The sequence below is a fragment of the Brachyhypopomus gauderio genome, chromosome 7 (assembly GCF_052324685.1).
Source record: "Brachyhypopomus gauderio isolate BG-103 chromosome 7, BGAUD_0.2, whole genome shotgun sequence".
NCBI lineage: Eukaryota > Metazoa > Chordata > Actinopteri > Gymnotiformes > Hypopomidae > Brachyhypopomus > Brachyhypopomus gauderio.
In genome coordinates this window covers 25,524,737-25,541,770 of record NC_135217.1, presented here as the reverse complement: position 1 = coordinate 25,541,770, position 17,034 = coordinate 25,524,737, and the positions used below count along the sequence as shown (strand labels likewise).

The following is a 17,034-nucleotide window of genomic DNA, read 5'->3' as shown; positions in this document are numbered from 1 at the left end:
AAACTGGAACTTGGTGAAGAGGATCGGATTTTTAAAAGTCCATTATGGCCTGAGATATCTTTGGGTGAAGCAGTTTTAGATTTATGTTTACAGACTCACATTATGTGTTAGGAAACACTGAAAGTCCAGGAAGATCAACATTCAGCTCAGGCCCTTTAATGGGTATAGCAGAGATTGTGCCAAGGACAGAACACACAGCAAATGCCTTGTCTGCAAATGGCAAAGTTTTACCTGCGTTTAACAAAATGATGTGCTTACCTTTTCCTGAAGAAAATGTACGTGACAGCTATGACATCTGTGAAGGATATATACAAATATTCTCAGCTGATGACGTACATTTTTGTTTGGCTAAATTGGCTGCTGTGATATTTCAAAGGTAAATTATAAACTTGCAGAAGTTAACACAAACCTGAATATTTGCCTGTCGAATTTTCATGCGCTACAGAATTACTTTATGTTTAGTCTAATGAAAGGCAGCGTCAGTGCTGTTTTTGTAAACACTGGAGATCAACTGTAAGCGTAGTCAGACATTAGTAGACACTGAAATAATAACAAGTATATGAAACAGGATTTACCTGGACTCTGTTTCTGATGAATAGATTATATGCAGGAAAACAAGAGTGCCAAATTCCTAAACCTTTAGGATTTACTGTTGCCAAGACCTCCACAAGAACATTACGTTTAAATAGAAGTTCTCATGGATATAACTATTAAACTGCCTAAAAGACAGCACTCGGTTAGCATCACACAGATTTGAATGGATCTACATTTCACAGATGAATTACATCTAGTGACCGAATGCGTACAAGTTTGACATCGGATGTTTTATTAGTTTTGGAAGAAAAAAACACGAGATTTGCTTTAAATATGCAGAAGGTCATTAGCATGTGGAATTATTGCTATTTTTGTATTAATGTTATTTGTTTATTTATAAAAGTATGCTTTTACGTGAATCTGATCCACTAATTTGAAGCGTAACGAAGCGCGGTGCTGGTGGAGAACGGGAGCGTGTGATGAACTCCTGGCGACTTACAGGAGGCGCTTTAGTGTTTTTGCTGTTTCATCTCCAGCACCAGAGTCTCACCCAGCAGAAGCGCACAAGCACCCCGAGCACCGGCGCTCGACAAAGTCTGATCCAAAGTCTGGATTTTGTTTCTCTCTCTCTCTCTCTCTCTTTCTCTCTCTCTCTCTCTCTCTCCTCTCTCCTCTCTCCTCTCTCTCCTCTCTCTCTCCTCTCTCTCTCTTCTTCCTCTCTCTCTCTCTCTCTCTCTCTCTCTCTCTCTCTCTCTCTCTCTCTCTCTCTCCCTCTCTCGTCTCCAACAGTCTGCAGGAGATCGCTGCTGCACTGGCCAGGTTTACGGGACGGAGCGACTTGTGTCAGATATACGTCCACACTGTTAGAGAGTAGTCACACAGGCGGCTCTGAGATATATTGGGATTACTTCACATCTGCGTGGTCCGTAGATTTTCCTTCCTCACGATCACTGAGTTTTCTTATTTCTACACTAGATGAACAGGAATACCTGGGCACTGTTTTCGGTAAGTGTATCGTTGATCTCGTCCACTCTCACTGCAACAACAGGCTACACCATTCAGCACATCACGCTTCCATTTGAAACAAACAACCGCAACGAACTTGTAATGAATTCTATTATATTACACTTGTGAGTCGTTGAGTCTGAATTTAGAATATAATAGCTAAATCTCTCCCTTAAAACACAGAGTTGCGCCTGTTTCTTTTCTTTTGTTGAAGTTTTAAGGGCTAGTGGTATTTTTGTATAACATAAATAACATCGTTTTTAAAGCATAAAACGGACGTCGTTAGCCAAATGATACATTTCTTGGTTAGGGTTATAGGTCTTCTGGCACATGGTTATTTTTTTCTACACCCTTTGTTGTTGTAAAATGATTAATAAAGATATTTGTCATTCTTTTAAGAGACTGTGTCTGGAATAGAGTCTTAACCAGTGTTAGTCTCCAGTGGAAGTTTTTGTGGCGCTTTAAATGTGGGTTAGTTGCCGCATGGTGGCGCTACCACAGAGTTTATTTAATGTTAAGAGCGTTTCATTCACAGGGTGCCTTACACAGTTGTTTATTCTTCTTCATAACTGTATTAATTGTCGTGTTTACTTTACTATAGAGCGCGATGCGCAGACGCGGTCAGGCACACTCAAAGGGAACTTCCTAGGGAATTTATACTCTAACTTCTTGTAGGTGCATTTTTCCCCTATGACCTGTAACCTATGACCTCATAATTTATGTCGTACTTCTAGATATTGAGAATGAAATAGTATTTTCATACTGAAACAAACATTAAATCATTAAATCTGAGAAGTCCCGACGTGGAGCGCTCCCCATACCTACACGGTACTGAACGTACTGTACAGTCACATATTGTGATGGGAGTATTGTGACCAAAGTAATGTGACTGTAGTATTGTGACTGGAGTATTCTGACCAGAGTAATGTGACTGGATTATTGTGACTGGAGTATTCTGACCAGAGTAATGTGACTGGATTATTGTGACTGGAGTAATGTGTACCAGCTTTCTGACAGTATACTGCCATTGGCCTCTACAATGTCCACTTGCATTTAGCACAATAGGGCAGGAAATATCATTAGGCATAACGGTATAATGGAGAGTGTTTTCACCCACATGCACACTGAGGCAGTGCTTTTCAGCTTGGGGCAGTTGGACAGAATGTGAAGTGACTATTTAAATCGACAACAGACGTAGTTGTTATGGGCATAATGTGAATGTGAACAGACGTTGTTATGGAGTAACCTGTGGAGTTTGCACTTTCAGCCACTGTTTTCACCAGATTGCAGCATCCTGTATTTTATGCATGCACACACACACAAAAAAAGAGATTTGTTTCTGTCTAGACATTCTGTCTTTAAAACAGATATTTTGGTTTAACGCTGTTCACACTTTTTATTTTAATTTAAATTTAAGCCCATGCTTCATTGAGAGTCTAATTCTCTGGTGAGATTATAAAGAAAAGTGACCCTTCTCCAGATGGTTTAATATTTTCAAGTCTTAGCAGAATGCGTCCCTCAAGTTCACTGCTTCACACAGAGACAGTCGTCCCCGGGGACAGGAGCAGGAGAGGACTCAGTGCTGCGCTGGGCTCTTCCGATCCCTTCAGGCTATAGGATTGCTTAAAATGACACAATAACTGCATCTCTTCAGTGGGGATGCTTGAGGAGGAGACGAACATTAAACACTGTGGAAGCCTGTGGTGTGATGTCACAAGGTTTCACACCGGGGTCTTTCTACGGGACTTTTGTAATGGGCATGACGTTATCAGTAATCTTGTAGGTTGTTTTGTACAGTCCACAGAAATGCCCCCTGCTCCACACCAGTGAAACACTACTGACAGTGGGCCTGTGGCTCTGGATTTAAATCAGTTTCATTTTAGAAAGCTTTGTGGTAACTATGGTAACTGACAAGGGCAGTCACCTTTCGAGGGAGTGCCTTTGTGACTGAATTTGTCTTTGGTCTCTACTAAGTTTGGAAGTCCATTTGAGCAGTCGAACCATTCGAACCAGTAGCTACCAAGCATTTGTTACTATGGAGTCTAGCTCCCCAATCTCTGGCAGTGTTGGAGCGCTGTGATTGTGATGCTTTTGCTCAATTGGAGGTTCAAGACAATTACTGGAGCAAAGTGCCCACTGACACATTCAACTACAACTGCTACGCCTGCTCCTCCTGATACCAAAAGAGATACAGACATTTTGTAGTGTGGGTGGAAGCATGGAGATGTGCTTATGCGGAATTTGATTTGGGTGTCTTTCTGTGTCCTTGTGGGAGTCTCTCTATTCTTCAGAGTGGAGCCATAATGATCTTTGGTTTGATATGAAGAGAGAAAGCTGTGAAAGATAAAAACAATTCCAGTGCTTCATCACCTCAGCTGGGCCTGTGAGGCCTGAGGGGGTGGAGCCACTGAGGCATGAGTGGGTGGGGTCACAGAGGTCTGAGTGGGCGGGGCTTAGCCAGAAGGAATTGCACTGGCTTTTACCTTGAAGCGTAGCTGCACTCGTATGCAGTCAGATATTCCTTATCCCGTCAAAGACAGAAGAGCTGTATTCTTCCTGTGCATATCCTTGTATCCTGTTGCCATGATTAAACTTAGAGTCTTGCTTAGAAATGTGAGAAGTTTGTCAGTCACAGAAGTTGCTTGGGAAAGAGAATTTACCAAATGAAGCTTCATGGCTTACAAAGATTCAGCAATGTTGCCATAGCTACTTAGGAGTATTAGATAGCTCCATGTTGTCAAGAAATACACGTAACTGAGGACAGACAATGGGAGGTCCTGCACTGTGTGGGAAGGTCACATGTGCAGTCTGTTCTCAAACGACTGCACCATGCACTTTGATTGCACCTTCTCTTCTGAATATAAGATTGTTTTGGTTTTCACACTCTGTTTATGATTTTTGGTTTTATGACATGTTGATGGTGAATCTTTTGAATTAGCAGGGAAGTATTGCTTTCCTCTGGGCTTTGAAAAAATATTCTACAGTATCTCAATCCCACACAGACACAGATCAGCAACAATCAAGCGTCCTGAAATAAGCACAGCCAGAATCCAAACAAAGTGAATCAATATTTTCCCTAAACAATCCCCTCCATAATATTAATATTGCATCATGATGTACATCAGCATAGAATACATATATTTATATAGCAGAATAAATATATTTAAATAGCATTAAATAATGTAGATTTGAGGAAAGATGCTAAATGTTTTTGGTCTGTATGTATACAGTATGTGTTTGGGTACTTATAATAATACATTTAATTATGTATGCATTCACAAAAGGACCTGTTCACATGTTAGAGTAGATTATCAATCACATCTCCACCCTGTCAGCTGCTCCACCTCCTGATGTGTTTACTGTAGTATGTAGGCTTCCCACCACCCACTGGGTTCACCAGACCACGACATCCCTCCGTCGCTGCGTGTGGAAGCCCCTCCCCCTGGCCAGTGCAGCTCTCAGAGGCCACAGATTGACAGGAAGATAAATAATGCCTGTGTGCCTGGCCAGTCAAACAGGGCTCTTGCCCATCAGATCTGCGCCTGTGTTCTGCGAGCTGTTTTAAAGCATGTCCTAATTATGTGGGGAAGGCTGAAACAAGACATTTTTAAGGCTGAGGACAAGGGGGTGCAGGACGGATAGAGACAAAGATGGAGCTGCATCTGGGTCCTTTTGTCCCAGCCAGCTATGATCCCTGCCTTGTGTTACAGCTATGATCCCTGCCTTGTGTTACAGCTATGATCCTGGCCTTGTGTTACAGCTATGATCCTGGCCTTGTGTTACAGCTATGATCCTGGCCTTGTGTTACAGCTATGATCCCTGTCATGTGTTACAGCTATGACCCTGGCCTTGTGTTACAGCTATGATCCCTGTCATGTGTTACAGCTATGACCCTGGCCTTGTGTTACAGCTATGATCCCTGTCATGTGTTACAGCTATTATCCCTGCCATGTGTTACAGCTATGATCCCTGCCTTGTGTTACAGCTATGATCCCTGCCTTGTGTTACAGCTATGATCCCTGTCATGTGTTACAACTATCATCCCTACCATGTGTTACAGCTATGATCCCTGCCATGTGTTACAGCTATGATCCCTGTCATGTGTTACAACTATCATCCCTACCATGTGTTACAGCTATGATCCCTGCCATGTGTTACAGTTATGATCCCTGCCTATGATGCCTCTCCTTAAGACTCAGAGATTATTGTTCATTCTTCTGAATCTCCCTGTCCCTGTCATGGGCACCCACGGTGCTCCTATAACTCCTTCCCCGGTGCAGGGGTTGTTCCACTTAGCTCCAAATGCCCTCCCTCCATCTACCAGGTGGTTCCACTGGGGCTCCTCAAACTCCACCCCCAGTGCAGGGGAATCCCATGGATTCTGTGTCCTGACGGTGCCCATGAGGGTCGACCTGCTTCTTCAGGAACTGGCTAGAAGTAACACACAAAGAAGATATACATGAATGTGATATATGAATCATTTAAGGAGAGAATGTCCCTGGTGTCTGGGCTCAGGCTGGTCTGCATTTTCTTCTGCAGTCTGCATGCTGCTGTGGAATTGAAGAGTGTGTTGTTCAGGAGTGGTGCGAGCAGATTCAGCACTGCCCCATGGTTCAAGACCTCAGCTCCGTTTTTATAGCTGGTGTTCAGAGCTCATGTTGGGGATTTGTGGCATTCGCTGAATCTAAAGACTCAGCAAATGCCTGAGAGGTTCTGAACAACTGAAGCAGTCAGCACTGAATCTAAAGACTCTGAGGTTCTGAACAAGTGAACTAGTCAGTACTGAATCTAAATATTCTGCAGTCAGTACTAACATGGCTCACATGTTTACATCAGCATATGATTGGCTTGTACATTTGTCTATACATTAATGTCCATAAAACTATTGTGAATGTTCCTGTTCGTCCCCGAAAACATACAGTCTTGAATGAACACGCAGATGAGAACTGGCAGTGGTGTAGCTGATGAATAATCGTCATAGTAACAGATGTGCACTGACAGTCAGATATCAGTAGCCAATGATTCATCATCATAGTAACACACTCAGTAGTCCAATGTCTTTTCTCCCAGACTGTGTTCTGATTACAGCGTTCGGCACATTCTGAGCAGTACACCATGCCAACATGGTGATGGGGGGGGATAAACATTTTGTTTGTACAGCTGATGAAGGACCTGTGTTCAAAATGTCCTATTTCTGTCCAAAATGTCCTATTTCTGTGGAGACCCAATGTACTTCACTGACGTTTTGACTGGCTGTACCTCCTTCACTACAGTCTCCTGTTGGTGGGACCAGGGCCATCTCCTTTGCTCCTGTTTCTGGGGTTGCAGTGGGGTCTCTGTCCCAGACTTTTCCCAGGCTGGGGGTGGGCTGGAGCTTTGCGCTCCCATGTCATATTGTCACGCCTCTTCATCATCTTCATCTTCCTAGGGTTAGGGATGTCTTAAGACATATAGTGTATCTGAAAATGGCCTCTTTGATAAGCCACCTATTAAATGCCATCAAGAATTTCAGTCAACTGATGTCTGCATTTTGAAATGTTGGGTGACTCATATGATGATTCATAGCTGTTGTTCGGCTCCTGCAGCAGGTCCTGCGTCCTGTGTCCTGTGTCCTGCGTCCTGCATCCCGCACCTTCTGCCTTCTGTGCGCTGAGACAGGGCACTAGACTCTGCGTCATGCTGCTCTGACATCATTTGATATTTGAGGCGGTGGGCGTGTCTTGAGGGCGTGTGGGTTTGCGATAACGTCCCGCGTCTTGGCACGCATGACAGGTGAAGTTTGCGGGAGGCCGGTGGTGGCTGGGGTGGCAGACGGCGACGTGACAGCAGAGGAGACAAACAGAGGTGTTTTTCTCCTCCTCTCCTCTATTCCCATACAAAACAAGTTTACTGAGAAAGAGAGAAAGAAAGAGAGAGAGAGAGAGAGAGAGAGAGAGAGAGGATATGCCAGATGGCTATGAGGAAACAGTTACGGACTTTTCTAAAATACATGTCCATGGTTTGCACAAGCTTTGATAGTCCTGAAGCCTTGAAGCCCCGTTTGCCTGAAGTCCTGTAGCCCTGACGTCCTGAAGCTGCGAGACATGCCTGCTCCCCGAGGCCCAGGCCGGAAGCCCCAGCACCTGGCCAGCATGCCTGACGCGTTGACTGACTCCTCAGAAATGGATGAGTGCTCATCCAGACACACACACAAGATCGATGGGGGATTTGCTCTCACCAGACCTGGGTGCCATTTATATTTAAAGGCCTAAAATTATTTTCCATGGTGGTACATTTGCGGGAAGACATCTCTGCTGATGGGCCACGGCCCTTAGAGAGACGGTGGGGGTGCGGGGGTCATCACATCCTGTGTGTAGAGAAACCACAACAGGGACAAACACAGCTGGAGTATTTTTAGCTGACTTTGTTTGTTTCTCATGGCCTGCACACGTCAGCTGTCCGTGGAGTAGATCTGGATCAGATTCACGGGTCGGCGCTGATCTGGCAGTGAGGAACACGCAGTCTTCATGACACTGTCCTTCAGTGTGCTGTGTGCCTATATTACAGCATCACCGGCAATATGGAATTCACAAAAAGACAGAAAGTTTGATTCTGAATACTAAATGGTGAAAGTTAGGTTTGAGGACGTGGTAGCTTTATAAACTTCTCAGACAGAGCTCTGTGGAGGGACCAGGAAAAAAAAAAACAGCACTGGTGGACACAACAGGACGATTTAAACGACGTCTGTGAATTTACCTTCGTTGTAAAATGTATCTGTATTACTTGTAAGACCGTCTGTTTTGCTTCACGGTGTGACAGGGCAGCTGTGCTCGCTGGAGATGTAGCCGCAGGCTGGGCTGTTGGACTCTTTGTGGGAAGCAGCACCTCGGCTGAGGAATGTCCAGCCCACCAGGGCCACGGTTCCCTTTGCCAAACTAAAACTGGATTCGTGGCAGGTGGCTAAAAATAGCCTGGGGCAGGAGTGCGGCAGGCCAGCACTGCAGTGAAACAGTGACCGCGCTGTTCCAACTCAGCACGGGTGAGAGGAGAGAAAGGACACTCTGATTATAGCTCCCCTAGTGGCCTGGAGGCTCTGACCTGTGGCGCACGGTTGGCTCTTTCCCCAGTCTCCTCATTGGATGAATGGAAGTGAGGGCATGATATGCTACTAAAGGGGGTGGACGTTCTGGATGGGAACCTATTTAAATTGAAAATGTTATCATTGGTTTTTCGTTGTTATCTTTTTCTGTTGTAAAAATCATTCGGTATGATGTGAATCCAAGCTGCGTCATACGGTGGAATAAAGGGAGATGGATATTTTTGCTTGTTAAATAGGGAGATATATAATGGCCTTAAACCATTACTCGAGTTTGTGAAAAGGACCCCCGTGTTCTGTGTCCTGCATGTTCTGTGTCCTGCGTGTTCCCGCATATTCTCAGAACATTCCGCAAGACAGAGGATGAAACGGTCTGTGTGGGAGAGGTCACACCCCCCTCCCCCTCCCTCTCTCCTCCTGATACTTGACCTTTGCATGTGTGTTTTTCACTTCTCATTTCCTTCATTTCTTACATTACATCAGTGGCGACCTCAGCCTTCATCTGCCTGCCGGTGTCTGCAGCTCTGCTCATAGTGAGGCCAGTGAGTGTGTGTGGCTGCGGGCTGTGCTGCCTCTGTAGGTGTGAACCTTCCTCACTATTGTTCAGTGTTGTGTTCTGGCTGCAGCGGCGGAGAGTTGATTGTTTGGCCACGTTAACCACGTGACCTGGGAGATCTGGGAGATTTGGGTTTTAGAACCGCTGCGAGTGCTACAGACAGCCTTCCATACATACCGTGCATGTAATTATCCTGTAGTTATCCTGAAGTTATCCTGTAGTTATCCTGTAATTATCCTATAATCATGTAGTAACCTGTAATTACCCTGTAGTTATCAAATAATTATCCTGTAGTTATCCTGTAATCATGTAGTAACCTGTAATTTCCCTGTAGTTATCCTGTAATTATCCTGTAGTTATCATGTTATTATCCTGTAGTTATCCTGAAAGGATCATGTAGTTATCCTGAAAGGATCCTGTAATGATCCTGTAGTTATCATGTAATTATCCTGTACTTATCATGTTATTATCCTGTAGATATCCTGAAAGGATCCTGTTATGATCCTGTAGTTATCATGTAAGTATCCTGTAGTTATCCTGTAATTATTCTGTATTTATCCTGTATTCTTTCCAGCAAGGTTGATTTGGCTCTTGGCTATATTATACATCTGTTGTGATTGCAGCATGTTAGTTATGTATGAATCATTAAAGTGTCTCTATTAAAAAACATGCAAATCATCCTATTTGAAACAAACTGCAGCCTGTACAGTTGCTTTTTAGCATTCTGTGGCACCTGAACACTGTCCATATGGTGCACATTCAGAGATGCTGAAACCCCCTTCCCCAGTGAGAGAAAAGCACCAGACTGCTTGTGTGTCTTCTCAGCTTTATGAGGCAGAATCTGTTATTTGGAAATGAAGCCAACTCTAATTCCTCCTGTCAGAGCTGGTTGCAAACTGCCAGGTCTGCCTCACAGACGGCGTCAGGTTTCGGTTATCCCAACCAGCCTGGCCGTGGTGCCCCTGTCAAACAGTGCTTCTTGACGATTTACAGACCACGGCAGTTAAGTAGAAAGCGGGGTCCGTAGTGCACACGAAACAGGCCCACCTGGAAGTCATATGTAGCTGTCCCAGAGACCGCCTTCATGGAAAAGCACAGTCATCATTAAAGAGGTGGATGGAGGGGCTCGTTTGAGGGTTATGTATGTGCGCTCGGAGGTTTCGGGACCAGTGCACGTTTTCACCAAGACCCTGGAGGCCACATCCCTCAGGCAGGAGAAGAAAACGCGATTGTGCTCCAGTTTGCGAAACTCCGGTTTGAAAGACACGGTGAAGACGGGGACGATTGTTGCAGCTCACAAGCGTGTGTGACTTTCTCCACGCTGCCGTCACCTGTGGTTGTTCGGGTTTATTCAGGAACAGCCTGCAAGTCTCCGCCACTGCTACTCCTGCCTTTGTTCAACATTTATAGGATTGTGTGAGCTTGCTGGGGATTTTACAAGCGACTTCCTCTGTGACGAGATTTTCTTGTCCGTTTTAAGATCGTGTTAAACCCAAATAAAAGCTCTACTTTTGTCTAATTACAGTCTAACTCCTTTCTTTCTTTCTTCAGATGTTACACAAGTAGTTTCGTGTCGTTAAACCTGCGGTTCAGAATAGCTTTTCTTAGGTGGTTAGTTGGGGCACTGTCCACCGCAGGGCGCTCCCTGATGCTTCATCTCCACAGGGTCTCCACAGGTCCTCCGCAGGGGCTCCACGGGGGCTCTGCAGGGTTATGGCACTTCCTTTTTGCTCTCTGAGGTCGTGCAGTAATGCCTGCTTATTCGGATGCGGCCATCGGCCTCTCGCTGTTTTCTCCACTGGTCGTATCTGTGATTAGATTACTGCTGGGATAGACATGAGGAGCTGTATATGCAGTGGCGTATGCCGTATGTATCTTACAGAGAGCTCATTGGCAGGTTAGAGCCCTCTCTTCTCCTCTTCGCTCTCATGACCTGTGGCTACAGAAGCCATTCTGAGCACTCTGTTTATCCATTAGAGATTTCTCTCTCTCTCTTTGTGGCTAAGCAGCTTCTCCTTTAAGGATCTTAATACTTAATAAGCCCAGTGTGGAAAAAAAAAACCCATCGGCCTCACTGTGATGTAGCGTGCTGCTATGCTGTCTTAAATCCTGCCACTACGTACCTTTGGCAGAACTCCAATGACCCCAACAGTACAGTCAGGATGTTGAAACATGGTAATGGTGTCATAGTAATAAATGGTCACTAGTTAATAATTCAAATTTCGGTTTCGGTTTCCATGTATTCCCATTGCAATATGCAGTATGTAACTGCATCATTCTGTGCTGCAATACTTTTTTGTTGTTGCTATTTTTAGCACAGATGTGCTATATGCAAATGTTAAGCAACACTCCAAAGCCAAACTTTTTTTTTTTGATCACTTACCACTGGAATTCCTTCCACTAGAATTTGCTCACATCCATGTTTATGTTTATGTGAAGATCACCGCGTTACCCTGCAACACGTCTCGGGTGCAATAGCACGGATGTTGAGCAGGAACTCTGGTGCAGGAACCCGGATGCAGGAACCCAGATGCAGGCGTGCAGACCTTCCTGTCCTGCTTGGAATCCCGGCGCAGGAACAAGAGACTCTGAAGTGCCCAAAGCTGTGTACAAAATGATTGGTCCAATAGGGTGGGCCTGAGGGCGGGCAGAGAGAGTAAAGGTCAGAGAAGGAGGTCAGCAAAAGGTAATTACACGGCTGGCTTCAGGGCAGTGCTCCATCAGTTTACAGCTTAATGTATGTGTAGACGAAACACAGATGCAACGATTATATTATGACAAACAAGATCAATGAGTATATGGGGGAGTGGGACACATGTCGGGGCCCCTACAGATCGGATAAAAGACCAGTATGTGGAAAAAATGGACCCTAAATGAGCCTATGAGTTAAAAGCAGGTTTCCTTTGAAGTCAAAATCCAAGAGTCAGTAGAGAAAGCCACACTGCATATTTAAAGGTCGACTCGTCTTTAGAGCTGCGGACTGACGTTGCTATACAAGCTGTGCATTAAAAGCAGATCACGTGCTGAGTGGGTGTAAACGCTGGTGTTCTCAGTGGGACAGTGCGGCCATGATTCTTCATGTCTTCAGCTTCTTCTTCTGCATATTTCAGAGGGCAGGTGAGCGCAGACAGCTCGGTTTCACTGTTGTCTCCGCAAAGTTGTAAAAAGCTGTGGAATAACTCCAAAGCCATCGGGTCAAAGTCTTAAAAACCTTGTGTTGAGTGTTGAACTGCAGCTGAGATTAGCAGTGAAGATCCTAGTTATTCAGAGGGAGGAGGCCTTTATTCTGTAGAAATTCAAGGCCATTATTCTGTAGACCATCAAGTCCTTTATTGTTTAGAACTCCAAAGCGGTTCTGTAGAACCTCAAGGTCTTTATTCTATAGAACCACAAGGCCTTTATTCTATAGAACCACAAGGCCTTTATTCTATAGAACCACAAGGCCTTTATCCTTTAGAACATGGAGTCTTTTCTGAAGAACCACAAGGCCTTAATTCTGATTGGATAGGATAGGGTTAGGTAAAGTAGGGTTGATAGTGGAAAATGTCTTAACGTCCTGTCTGTTTTCTCTTTAATCTTTTCAGAATTGATCAGTCAAATGAGACCCAGACAGAGTGAGTGTGACAGGAGTGTGTGCATCATGGCTAGAACAGGTGCTGTAGGAGGTGCGTGTGCAGGAACTGGGGGAACTCTAATGTTGCCGTCACGCTTCATATCTTCCCAGCTGATTTGGGAGTGGCGACTCCTCCAGCACTGCGAGTGAGATGTGACAGGCTGTTGATATCCGTCACAAGTGAAGCGTGTTTATCCTGAGCAGCTGATCCAGTTATGCAGAGTGACCCTGAACCTCCAGGCCATGAGCCTGTGCAGTCAGCGCAGAAGAGTGCGGGATATCCAGGCCATCGTAGAAGCTCTGGATGAGGGTGTATATATGTGGAATCTCCAGTTGAGGATGTATAGATGCAGAAGTTCTAGATCAGTGAGCTTTAGGTGTGACGGGTCTAAGAGATGTGGTCTTGAGACTGGTGGACAACCCTGTTAGCATTAACATCAAAATAGCCCCTGGGAGTGATCCTCTCCAGTGCAGAGTCGACAGCTGACCTTGGTCAACCACTAATCTACAGTAATCCAGGAATTTCCTAACACGCTGCAGAAATCATTATGGAAAGCCCAGTAGGCCATAATCACAAGCGGTGAAGTCATAGCCGTTTGGGCACTGAGATGAATAGCTGGGTGAGCTGGTGTTTGAACTCGCACTACTTTGGGTTGACCTCATATTCACAAGCTCTATGAAGTATTTCTTGTATTTATGTTTGCTTTTAAGCTGCTAAGGTAGAGGTATATTACCAGTTATTAGCATGCAATGAATAATACCCAAAAGTAATTTACATAGTACACAATTCGAATTAACCTAAGACATGCAAATTGTAATTTACATTATTTTATTTGCACTTTACGCTATTTCAAATTTTTTTTTATTACCAGTCAAATTCTATTAAATTCAAATTGTGTATTTTTCAAAATTACCTTTCTTTTCTATTTAAATCAGCTGTCTTTTTTACTTTTGTTTCTAAAACACTAAATGTCCTAGTGCAGGGGTGCTCATTACGTCGATCGCGATCGACCGGTCGATCGCGAAGGAAGTGTCGGTCGATCGCGAAGGAATGTGCGTAGATCGCGTCACATAAAATAGTAGTAGATGAATCGCACATCTGCACTGACGGTTGTATTTTGATTGACATTCACGGTAGCCAAACAAATTACGTTCGCATTTCGTCATGTTGAGACACCCTCTCTGTTCCTGCAGACCCCGCCTCTGTCTTCCCGTCATTAGCGCCGTCTCTCTGAACGCACACTGTGGGGCGTAATGTTCTGCTGGGCTTTTACGGGCCACATTAAGGCCCGTACACGCCTGATTAATTGGTTCCACTGGAGCTGAGTAATTGTCTATGGTCCCACCCTCAACGTCTCTTAATAAAGTGCAGACGGGCAGCCGTCTCCAGGACGAGGCCTCGCAGTGCCTGTGGCTGTGAACCGCCTCGCTCTGGAGTTTAATTACATGAGGAGGCAGTTCTCCTGTTATTATGTTCGTGCTTTGACAGTGTGTGTTTCTTATCTGATTTAGGCTGCTGCTCTGCTCTCTGGCTCTGGAGCACAGCCTGAATCTGGGTGACATTTATCATCAGTCGCGCTGCTCTGGGAAACAGACAAAAGACCCACACTGCACCCTGTTTTATCACCTTGTTTGAGGCACATTAACCTAAGTACAGTTTGGACTCCTCAGCAGCTGTGAAGGGAACTGATTCAAGGAAAGATCTGAATATATATATATGTGTGTGTGTGTGTGTGTGTGTGTGTGTGTGTGTGTGTGTGTGTGTGTGTGTGTGTGTGTGTGTGTGTGTGTGTGTGTGTGTTATATATAAAGCTGCTGCAGTGGCAGTGCAGAAAGATAGTCAGATTGTTGTTTAGGTTAGAGGAAACTGGAACAGAATCCTTATCATCATGGGCTTGTTCAGTGCAGTAATGTCCTGTGCTAGGCGTGTGGTTGCTTTAATATGTGCATCAGAATAAAAAAACTACATATTTTTATGATGTGCATTGATTTATTTATTGATTGATTGATTGATTGACTGATTGTGATGAGGTCCAAACTATAGACGTGTAAAGACAGGAGAGGAGGCCTGAGGCAGCCGACCTGCAGGGCGAAGCAGTAAATCAACACAGTGTGCAAACTGTTAAAGGACAATTAAATGGCCGTAAGACTGAAATATGTGAAAGTGATTGTCACAAATGAACGCTTGATGTATTGTTCTTGACCATCTGGTACCTGCTCCCTAGATGCTCCTGCCAATTAAGGAAGCGGCTGAGGATTATATAGAAGGACAGCAGAGAGAAGTGAGGCACTCACCACAGACCTGAAGGTTCCTGCGTTGGTGTGTTGGTGTATTTTAGTCTTTTCGGTCTGGCTGATCGTACTAGTCTAGCCTGAAGGCTGTTAAGATAGCACAGAGGTCAGCTGTAATGAGTTCTACTTATGAATGTTCACCTTTTTAACTTGCTTATAGAATTACTTATCATTTTATACCTTATTCTTGGACATGTGAATAAAATATTTTGTGCGCTAGAAAAACCTTATTGGATACATTCTTACTTCACCTTCCCCCACCCCTCTGTCTGTTTACTACCCCTCTGCCTGTTTACTACCCCTCTGTCTGTTTACTACCCCTCTGTCTGTTTACTACCCCTCTGCCTGTTTACTACCCCTCTGCCTGTTTACTACCCCTCTGTCTGTTTACTACCCCTCTGCCTGTTTACTACCCCTCTGCCTGTTTACTACCCCTCTGTCTGTTTACTACCCCTCTGCCTGTTTACTACCCCTCTGTCTGTTTACTACCCCTCTGTCTGTTTACTACCCCTCTGCCTGCTTACTACCCCTCTGTCTGCTTACTACCCCTCTGTCTGTTTACTACCCCTCTGCCTGTTTACTACCCCTGCCTCACTACGTAGTGATAAGGGTTCAGAAGATTAGTGTAGTGAGACACTTGTCAAGCACTGTTTGCCTTCCGCGATTCAAACCTGTTTTGATTACGGTGCTGTTTTTGCAGCTCTGTGCAAACATAACCGTTTCAGAGATCAAAAATAATCGGACGTCTGCGCCTGGGCCCGCCCCCCTCTCTGCTACTAGGACACCTCCTCGCCTGACAGCGGTCCTAAACAACCATGACTTCGCCTCATGTGACGCTAGAGCTGGTCAGAATAACCGTCTTTAGAAGAGATTCCTGGGATGGTTGAAGAGTATTGATTCTTCTCCCACAGCTTGGCTTTTACAACTCTGTGTCTGTGTTCGAGATGTGGCCGGCCTACCTTCAATAAAACAAACATAGTCTCGATTGTCACATCAATGAGTGAGCAGGCTGGGTTTCAAAACCATTTTTTTCTGCAAAAAACACATACAAATAAGCAAAACGAATTCATCCTGTGTTGAGTTTTTGTCAGTTAGGGGAAATGGCAGCAAATACAATGTTTCGGCATTAGAAGTGATATATGATTAACGAGATGTATAAATAAACACATTTTTATTAAATACAATGAACAAATCTATATTCAGATCTAAATGAAATATGATGTGTTCACATGTTCATAAGTCCCCACCATAAGTCACTGTTATATCAAGAATGTTAGTAATGTACCTGCAGTCATCACAGGTGTAAAGAGGATCACCTGAGACTTTAAGTGGTTTGTTACTGATTTCTGGTTGACTATGTGATCTTCATCTTCTCTTGATCGGAGTGTTGAAACACTGTGACTGTTAATCAGAGGTGGGGACTCGAGTCACATGACTTGGACTCGAGTCAGACTCGAGTCATTAATATTAAGACTTTTGACTTGACTTGAAAAAATATTCAGAGACTTAGACTTGACTTGGACTTTTACACCAATAACTTGGGACTTGAATTGGACTTGAACCTGTTTACTTGCAAAGACTTGATTTTTTTTTACCCCAAATCTAAATTTTAAAACGCATATTAATATTTATAAAGTGCGCCCCATTAATTTCATTTCCGTCCTTCTGACGCAGACCGGCGTTACACCAGATTCTGTGACCGTCGAGTTTTGTGACCACAGGGGGCGCTATTTCACAGTTTCTGTTCAGAGGCACAAACGCTTTACGAATGCTACGTAAACTACGCTGATGCACTTTCTTTACTCGTTTTGTATGGAGTCAAATTAGGGTCTTTAATGGTGACGAAAAAATAATAATATCGCAAATATAAGATTAGCATTTTGCATTTTACATTCCTAATTTGTTTCTGCAATACTTTCCCTCTTTTGCGTTTCTTTCTTTTCTTTGCGTTTCACATTT

The 17,034-nt window shown here is 44.3% G+C and overlaps 1 protein-coding gene across 2 annotated transcripts in view; it reads left to right on the top strand.

Annotated features, from left to right (window-relative positions):
- The first annotated feature begins 1,094 nt into the window (after positions 1 to 1,094).
- Positions 1,095 to 17,034, top strand: part of sema5a (sema domain, seven thrombospondin repeats (type 1 and type 1-like), transmembrane domain (TM) and short cytoplasmic domain, (semaphorin) 5A) — a 117,330-nt gene continuing 101,390 nt past the window's right edge. The window contains exon 1 of one of the 2 annotated variants that reach the window (XR_013132425.1): positions 1,095 to 1,539. The gene's annotated coding sequence lies outside the window, so the exon portion shown is untranslated. The remainder of the gene's footprint in view (positions 1,540 to 17,034) is intronic. The other variant, XM_077012831.1, reaches the window with a different exon arrangement.